We start from the raw sequence: 10,461 nt of genomic DNA on the forward strand, positions 1-10,461 counted from the left end.
ACGCAAGTATGGTACTTCGAAACCTTCCTACATTACGTCTGGACAAAGAGGGCGAGTAAGATGAGGGACGGGAATGAAAGTGCCCGAGAGCCGTGTGCAGAAAGCTTCTTGCTGACAATACAATAACTAGTGCTATCAGTGTAAAATTATGAAGAAAAAAAAAACTTAGGTTGATAGATTGTAGTGAGAGAAGAACCCACAATTAATATGAAATATAAAGTTGAACATGTGATGACATAAGGAGAGGGGATATGAAAAGAAATCTTCATTGATGTATGGAAATGTGTGTACAGCCGCAAAGGCTCGTACTGAAATAAACCTATATTTTATTCTAAACTTGGATTTCGTTCTTCTTTTCTTGTATAACAAAATGCTCGAGACGATCTCACATTTGTCGCAGCAGCTTTTCCTATTTAGGCATGTTTATGAGTCGTCATCAGGTAAAAGGAATTCATGACGCATGCTCATCCGATGGACTTCCCTCTCCAAAAATATAGCCACTACATCTAACTTCAACCGAAGCGATTAGTCTCTTTTGATACCTGGTCTTCCTCAGGCCAGCGAACTCCCCAAACGAGAGGGAAAACCCGAGAGTGCCATCAAACAAGACCACTTGTTGTCTTAACTCAAAGCCTTGGGTCAAACCGCAGATCTGTTTGCTTTATGTCTGATTCGACTCTATTAGCACTTCCACCTCACTGAGAGCAGCATCTGCTAAAAGCCCACTTCATTGTTCAACGTCTTCAACTCTAGGAAATGTAACATGCAATGACGTGACGTTCTTCAAACTGTAAGCAATTCTAGTAATCAAAGAATTACGAGGGTTGCTGGAAAAGTTTCTGCAAACTATGACCAACAGTGGCGCTAGTGTTCCGCTATTATAAAAATCGGAAGAATCCTTTTTATGTTTAAATTGTCTTTGCCTATTCGTTTATTTTTCACAGCAGTTTGAAGTAGCAGTTTCGTGTTAGAAATGGAAATTTCTCGTGAACACTTTCGGGCAATGATTTTTTATGATTTCAAATGTAGTTTAACACTGAAACAATGCATCGAGCGACTTTATTTGACTTTTGGGGATGTTCACCATCAAATAGGACTGTGTACAATTGGTTTTCCGAATTCCAGCATGGTCCCATATTTCTCAGTGATGAATTTCGTGAAAGTCGTCCATCCACGTCTGTTGTTGCCAGTAATGTTGATGCTGTGCGTGAAATGATTGAGAGAGATCGGCAGGTGACATACCGTGAGATTCAGGCACCCTTGAACATTGACATGATAGCAATACATACTATTTTTAACGGTCATCTGAACGTACGGAAACTTTCAAGCCGTTGGATCCCAAAGCTCAAAAACAGGCTCGTGTAAATTGGTGTAAAGAAATGGTCAAAAAATTCAACCGAGACAAGTCAAATTTGATGTACTACATCGTTACACGGGACGAAACTTGGATCTATACATACGAACCCGAAACTAAACAGCAATCCACTGTTTGGGTATTTCAAAGTGAGCCGAAACCAACAAAAAGTTATTTGTTCGAGGAGTGCTGCCAAGCAAATGATTGCTTGTTTCTTCGGTTATATCGGACATGTGGCAACAATAGCTTTAGAAGGTCGAAGGACTGTAAATGCTGAGTGATATACAACAATTTGTTTGCCAGAGGTCATCAGTGAATTGCGTAAAACAAACCCATATCATCGCATTATTCTTCACCACGACAACGCCAGTTCCCACTCAGCACACCAAAATGTTGATTTTTTGTCCAGTAAAAATGTCGAATTAATGACTCATTGTCCGTACTCACCTGATTTATCATCTAATGATTTCTTTTTGTTCCCACACATGAAAAATAAGATGCGTGGTGAGCGATTTGTGTCGCCTGAAGCAGCTGTTGACGCATTCCGAACAGCGGTTTCTGAGGTATCAACTTCAGAGTGGAAAAAAATGCTTTCAAAATTGGTTTGAGCATATGCAAAAGTGTAACGATCTTAAGGGTGAATACTTCGAAAAACAATAAAGCCGTTCCCAGAATTTCATATATATATTTTTTTTATATTGATTGCAGAAACTTTTCCGGAAGCCCTCGTACATTCATTTGCTGTGTTGTACTCCCAAAATTTTCAGAAGGTATGCGCTAAGTTACGTGAAAGGTTGAATGCAGACCATAATGGAAGAATATTACGTTTCCATTAAATATATGGATGAAATCATTTAACTTCTACAAAAAATCCATTGATGGTAGGAGCTCACTGAAAAAAGGCATATCAGAATATAGAAGGAATTTTTAAAATAAAATAAATATGATGTGCGTATTTTTAATTACTGTATTTAAATGTAGGCTACAGTACAGAATGTTATTGTATTTTCTTGCTGATATTGCTTTTGTGAATTGTCAGTTTGTATTTTATTAATAACACTGCTAATAATAGTAAAAATGGAAAACTACTTTGAAGTCCGCATTGCTTACTTTGAACAATAAAGTCTTCTTCTGAACCTGTTTCTCCTGTTACTGTAAAACAAGAACCACCAAACTTGTGTGGTTATTAGCACAGCGCACTATCAGGTCCCAGATTCGTATCTTGGCCTGGGAATGGGTGTTATTTGTGAGAGTCCCTCCTTCAGTTTCATCATATCATCCCTCATCGTCGTTGGCCGACGAAATGTTTTTGTTGGGAAGGCCTTTATCTAAAATAAATATTAGAGAGGACGAACGTAGTGGGTTGATGGAAATGTTGATGATTTTCGTTATTTTTGCGTATTAAAAAAACGTTGCTTGAAGGGCGTAGGCCGATATCCCGACTGCCAGTCTCCCTCCCACAATCCTACCTAGAGTCGTGAGGATCTTGAACTGCTAATGCGGTGAAGTGTGGTGAGTAGGTCGAACCCCCCCGTCGTTGTTAAGATAGGCGTATTTCTGAGACCGGCTTACGTTACTCACTCGTAGCTCCCCAGTTCCCTAGCCGGGGTTGCCACCGGTCCTATACTCAAGTCGAGAGGCCAGAGACTGAACCCAGGCGGAACGCGCAAATACGCGACGTAAATCCGTTGCTTATATACACAAGTACGTTACACCAGATTGCCGAGCCATACACTGCGACGTACATTTTCATCCGAACACCCTTCCCTCGGAGCCTAGTTCTTCACTATCTGCTTTCTACAAAAGGGGGTCCCCAGAGACCGACCTTTCAGCGGTGGTACCTCACGGATTATAAACTTGCGGGCCGTAGGAAAATTACCGGAGTGCGTACGAAAATTACGGTGCGTACCATCCGCAGGTCCCCAAATACTGTCGGATTTCTACGTTGCGTGCAAAATTTAATGACCTCCACGTGTTTTTACGTTAATGTATGTCCGCACAGTACGGCCACGGATGAGGACTTGGCGTACTTTTACTAAAGCAAAATTGTAATCAATGCTTAAAATTCCTCTGTAAATTAAAGCCACGGTTTCCTGGTTCTGATCGATGTGTGTCCAATGATTTACGTTCCTAAACCAAGCCAATAAATTATTTTATTATCCATCATTGTCATCCAAACAATGCAAGAAGTCAAGTATAAAGAACATGGCACTACACTTCTAGCGAATACTACACATACACACTCACAAAAAATGACTTGGTTTAATTTGATGGTCAGTGAAACAGAACTGTTGTCACTTTCACCATTGCAGTTGTTGCCCTTGCCATTTTTACCGGACACCCTCCAGTGTGACTGCCCACACTACTTTACATGATGCTTGTTCTCCCGTTTTCTGACATGTACGACAGTGTAATAGCTCAAACCGTAACCAGTGTGACCACAGCTTTAGACCAAGTATCGCTGCAGCGTCGTCTGTTGACCCCATGCACAGTGAGACAGCACTTTTTGAATCCTCTCTTCAAACCTGACCGTGCGAATGCACCATGAGAATCCAGTTGAACTGCATGTTGAAGCCCACTTGTCAGATGTATCTATTCGCTTGTGGTGACCTGCAGAGTTCACATTCATGTTTCTGAAATTTTACAATGTTGAAGTTACTTTGCACACACGTAATTGAGTCATGTCTGTGATTTGAATTCCATACGGGAATGGTGACACCCATTATACATTTAGAAACTAAATAGATTGTGGTTGGGTTGATCATGAGTTTCAAAATTTATCCATGGAACTGGATTCTATGCGGATACAACCGGAAACGCAACATCGTAATGTAAATATGCTCATAACCCCCAGAACAATTGATTCCAAATCAAATCACAAAATTTCATTATGCACGTACCTTAAGAATAGAAAGGTGAACAAAATCGAATAAGTAACAATGGAGAATAAAATTTACTGAGCAAAGTGAAGAAACATGCAGATTACTATTTGGAACAAGACCAAAGATAACTATATCAGAATTCAGCACCTTTGGCAAGAAACCGCTTGAAGGCGGTGAGAGCCAAGTTACCCTTGTTTTGTTTTGATCGGTTTGTCAATTATAATAGAACAATTGTAACTCATAGAAGCTCACAGACTTTTCCAGTAAGTAAATGTATTATTTTATTTTGCTACTCTTCATTGTTGTTGCTGTCCTTTTTTGGGAATGCAATCCCGAGTTAATCGAATAACCCGGAATTTCGGGACCGGGCACAGGCGGAGTTTCGTCAGTCCACTTGGGAGGCTAACTGGGGCTAACATTATTCATGATTTTACCCATGATGAATATCATCACGGACATTTTTCTTGGAAAACAGGTGATCCCTGTTGGAATTGTGTTGATATCGAGTACCTCTTTTATAAAAATTAATAAATACACTATTAAAGATGGTTCCAAATGTATTAAATAACACGTTTTCTTTAGAATAAAGAACTATAATTTTAATATGATACAATATTAATGGGTAGTTCTTCATGGAAATGAACAAGTTATAAAACTGAAATGGATTTAAAAGTACGAAGTAAGTAAATAGTAAAAAAATAATATTTCTTTAAATTTTTTACAACGAAACTAATTTCACTACAATTTGCAGTGAAAGCTGTTGAACTATGGGTATTAAATTTCGTGAAGTGGTCTACAGCACGGGCAATCCGAAAATCACGTTTCAGTGTGATTAGTAGGATATCCGTGATTGGCGCTTAAGGGTTCCAAGACTCGATGCCCGATGGACGCACACAGTGGTTCGGATCCAACTTTAATCTGTAGGTCCAGTCCCGACTAACCTATCTGTGCAAAAAGTGGACTTAAAACAAAAAGCTCCAACTCACTCAAAGTTATTGGTGACGGCATATAAGAGAATGTAGTACACAATCGCTCTAACTAAAACCGATTCTGTTTTTTTCGTCCCCCACCCCCTCTTGATAGTCTGTTTCCCCGGTGGTTGAAGGGGTCCCGGGTTCGATACTCGGTGGAGGCACTAGGTATTAGGATCTCACTTTAAACTGTAGATCCAGTCCATATTAGCATTTCTGTGTATAAAGTGGACTTAAAAAACAAACTTAAACTCAGTCAAACTATGATAGCTTCTCTTTTAAATGTTCAGAACAACGAACTTGTAGGAACTCATTGTTGAAAGGCTCCATTTACGTTAATACTGGAAGCCGCTATTGTTTGAATGTGGCAGTGCACTTCAAGGCGGAATATCAAGAGAAATAACATTGATATAATTTCTTTGAAACCTTGTCCAGAACCGTAGTTCCCATAAAATCCACATTCATTTTAACTTTTATAGAGAACAGAAGAAAATATCAAGGTTCAATCGTAAGTCTGTAAAATAAATGCTGTTAAATAATCATAAAATATATCACCATAATTCAGTGTAGGCGCCAGTACGATATTAATTAAATAATGCAGTTTGCATTCTCAATGGGTGAAAAATTAGCCCTGATTGGGATATGTCATTCATGACCACATAACCAGAGAGTGGAATGGCTCAAGACAGAGGGGAAATCCGCCTTTCCCCTGTATCAAATATAAGTTGAACTTCTTTCCTTAAGTGTGACTGACACGCCACAAGAGTAAGATATGGAAGTTTCATTATGAATATTTCGTATTTTTAGAGCTTTCCACTCTCAAAAATGGGAATCGTGGGTCATTTTAAGAGAGGTATGCATTTAACACTCCGGTTTTTCCCTACTTCTTCGCTGCTTTTATTTGAAAATGTTCATTTTTTCAAAGTTTTGCGGGAGGCTGTAGCCACACCAGCCCCCTCTGCGTACGCCAGTGCATGTGCAGGTCCCTTTACATGGCACTTTTAACCTTTCTCAAGGGGTTCACAGGAAATATGTTTGGAATGTGTATAGCAAATGATTCCTAATATCCGGGATTTTGGGATACATAAAAGAAGCAGGATCCTTGCATTACATTTCGTAGCCCATTTGCTACTAAAACCTTCTACACTGAATGTCATTATCATGTTTCATGCAAAAGTGAATTGTCCCAATCTAAAAAACTTAGACATCTGACGGTGCAGACCTATCACTGACCACAATGGAAAACGCTGCAAGCACGTGCTTTTGTTAGTTTGCTGAGGTGTCGTTCTTCAGTTTCCGGTGCTCTCATCTTTTGCACGGTTGCTGACCTTGTAATAATTTTTTTGCACATCTATTGGGAGTAATATTGCTTCCCAAGCTCAAGGTGCAATTTTCTTTCATTCGTTCCTTTAAACAACGAAGGATGCGAAAATTCGCACACCTTCACCTTCAAAAAACCCACATACTCTTGTAATATCAGATTGTAGTGTTGGAGTTAGTCACAGGGTAAACTGCATCTGTTCTTTCCCAATTGAAGCAACATCATATCTTAACATATAAATGAGTCTGACTGACTCATCAGTACAGAGCCCCAGAGTGTGAAGTGACAGGGAAACCCCGTGCACAGCGAAAGCAGAGGCGTAATGTTTATGTTGTTGAGCGTTTTGACACGGGAAGTTATGAATTTGGCAACACTGGGGTACACGGAGGAGAAAACAACTGACTGCCCACTTTAGTTCAAGAGTTGGGTGTGGTCTTTCTCTCTATTTCACATTGTACAGTGGTTCGATTGCCACTTTAAACTGTAGGTCCAGTCACGATTAGCCTATCTGTGCATAAAGTGGACTTAAACATCAATTCTTTCTCTTTTTTGAGTTTTTGTTTCATGTCCATTCATGGGCCTTACTGGGGGAGGGGTGCAGAATCGAACTTGCTTGGGGCAGAGGTAGACGGTAGAATCGACAAGATTTCCATCCCAAACAACGAGTCTACAAGATTATTTGGCTAAATAACTGCTACATTTGAGAAATAAAAAGAAATACTCAATTTCTTTGCTCCTCAGATCCCAAGAGACTGCAAGTGTTCCCCTTGCCCCTGCCAAGTTACGCCTATGTGTGCATTATATGCACAGACTAGTCGGAACTGTGCACAGTATAATTGATTGATTGATTGAGTTAGCGTTCAAGTCCACTTTATGCACACTGAGGCTGATCGGGACTGGACCTATAGTTTAAAGTGGGATCCGAAGCACTATATGTCTCCACCGGGTATCAAACCCGGGACACCTTGATTACAAGGCGATGGCGCTACCACTGCCCCATCGGAGAGGCTTCCGACAGTTTAATCTGGGATCAGAACCGCTATGTGTTCCGAGGGAGAGGGGGAGAGGGAAGGAGAGAAAGAGAGAGAGGAGAGAGAGAGAGAGAGAGAGAGAGAGAAAGAGAGACCTTCCCTTTTTCAAGATCAAGAGAGAGAGAGAGAGAGTGAGAGAAAGAAAAAGTGGAAAAGAGAAAGAGGCGGAGAGGAAGAAGAGGAAGATATATTTGAGAGAGAGAGAGAAAGGAAAAGGAAAGAGGGAGAGAGAGCTAGAGAGATAGAGAGAGAGAGTGGGAGAAAGAGATGGGGCTAGAGAGACAGAGAGAGAGAGAGAGAGAGAGAGGAAAGAGGGAGAGCCCGGGCCGGGTGTCGAACCCGGTGTCCACTGATTACAAGGCGATGAATAGGCTATACCACTGCGCCATCGTGAAGGCCCTCTTTCTATTCTTGATATGGCTGTACTTACTATGAGATAGGTGCACATTTGTATCTTTTAAAGAAGTAAACAAAAAATGTCATGCTTTTTTGACTCAGCCATCTTGAGTCATTTGGCAAGGAGTGTATGACTGTTGTCTCTTCTCAGTCTTCGTTACCCTCGTAAGTATCTAATTGACTATTTGAAGACGAAATGTAACATTTTCCTTGGGAAAATGAACTGCGAACACACTAAGATTCTACCAATGTTTAGATGAATTGGAGCGGAACGTACTGTGTAACCGTCCCTGTAGAGTCAAATGCAAAGCATGGAAAAACTCGTTTCGAGTTTATTTTGTGTACAGAGCTTAGCCGGAACTGAACCAATGGACAATATAGTTCAGGACTGTTTCGTTACGATAGTGATACACATAATTCGATTTTTCCACTTGTGGACAACTACAATGTAAGATGTATCATATTATGGCTGTGTGTGTGTGTGTGTGTGTGTTTATTTAAAAGTTTCCAACGTGGCAATTTGACCGGATAATAGCTTTTTCGGATGGTGATTTCCCGTTTCCCGTAATCTCGTTTTCCTAATGGCTTATCAGCGTAGGGAAATCTCCTGTTATAGTGTACACCATTTCAGGCGAAACGGAAATTCCGTTTCGTTCTGTTCCAGTTGAAGGGATATCTTTTTAAACTAGGGAAATTTTGGCCAGTACAGAGTTTGTCTCGTTTCGACTTTATTCATTTTTGTTATTTTGCTTCGATTTTCTGCCACTTTTGGCTACTCAAAACGAGAAGAATGAGTGATGATATGATGAGCAAAGAACACCCATGCCAAAGCCGGGATTCGAACCCGGAACCCCTGGCGTCGTAGCGCGCTGTGCTAACCACTCCTCCACAAAGTTTCGAGTTGTAAAGTCCGTCTCGACCTTGTCGCCGTCTCGAAGGGTAATTCTCAGTCTCTTCCACTGGCGTACGCAGAGGGGGACTGATGGGCCTACAGCCCTTCCGATTTGAGAAAATCAAGATTTTCAAGTAAAAACGGTGAAGAACTCGTGGAAAAAACATTGGTAAATGCAAACTCGCTTAAAATGACCCTCGATTGCCATTTCTTGAGAGAGGAAAGTTCTAAAAATACGAAATATCTTATGGTGCTCCCCTAGAAAACAGCCATGTACTATCGACCTTTACAATTGCAGCACCTCCCGAAAAAAATTCTGCGTACGCCAGTTATCTCGTCCCGAGTCTCGAAATAAACAATATACACAGACTGTCACCGCACAGACGTACGGAGGCCATTAAGGGAACGGCCTTTCTTAATGACGTTTTTCTGCTTGCAGCCTCGTTTCGAAGGTTCCAAACTTCGAAAAAATGTATTTTATTCTGAATATATGCAACATGGGAGGACATCTTGGGTACACCCCAAGCATAATGCTATTATTTTATGAAATTTTTTTAGGCCTAAGCTAGAATATGGATGCAGCATATATGGTAATGCTGCAGAAAGAATTCTATGCAAGATAGATAGTTTAGAAGGAAAAGTCTTGAAGAGTTCATTGGGAGTCATGAATTTAGCTTCCAATGTAGGAGTTTATTTAGAATCCGTAGAGAAACCATTTAAGCATAGATGCAAATGGATTACAAATAAATTTGTTTTCAAGTGCTGGGAAACACAAGAATATCAAGAAAATAAAATAAAGGGATAATATTTAACTTTCTTACAATGTCAAATCGAATTTCAGGATTTATTTTCAACAAAACTAAAGCATAGCAAACATCCAATATATGCAATTTCATTTGATCAAATACCAGTAAGGAATGTTTCATTAACAACTTTTACAAATATCCAATCATATTTACAAAATTGGGACAATAATTGATTCATACACACAGATGTAACAAAAAATAAAGATAGATTTTGATTTGATTTGATTTATTTTACTTCCCATTTTGTGCCACTTTTGGCCAATTTGCTAAGAAAGAGATGAGTAATGATGTGATGAAATTGATGAATCGATACTCAGAAACATCCATGTCCAGGCCGGATTCGAACCCGGGACCCCTGGCGAATAAAGAGGAAGTGGAGGCGCTTTTATTTACTCTTGTAATGGAAATATAAAAAGTTTAGTGAACCTATATTCTCGGCAGAAGTATATGGAATATATAGATTGATTGATAGATTTGGAGTTTTAAGTCCACTTTATGCACAGTAAGGCTAATCGGGTCTGGACCTACAGTTTAAAGTGGGATCTGAACCATTATGTGCCTCCACCGGGTATCGAACCCGGGACCCCTTGATTACAACGCGACGACGCTACTACTGCGCCATCGGAAAGGCCTGCATATGGAATATATTGTGCTTTGTTGTACGTAAATAATATACCTGGAAAAAATATGCTAATATTAACAGATGCTAAAAATATTCTATATAGTGTGCAATCTTCATGTAAAAAGTTCTATAAAGCATCAGCATTGGCACTTTACATAAGATTATGTGATAAATTAACTACAGAGG

The sequence above is a fragment of the Lepisma saccharinum genome, chromosome 14 (assembly GCF_977018435.1).
Source record: "Lepisma saccharinum chromosome 14, izLepSacc3.1, whole genome shotgun sequence".
Classification (NCBI taxonomy): Eukaryota; Metazoa; Arthropoda; class Insecta; order Zygentoma; family Lepismatidae; genus Lepisma; species Lepisma saccharinum.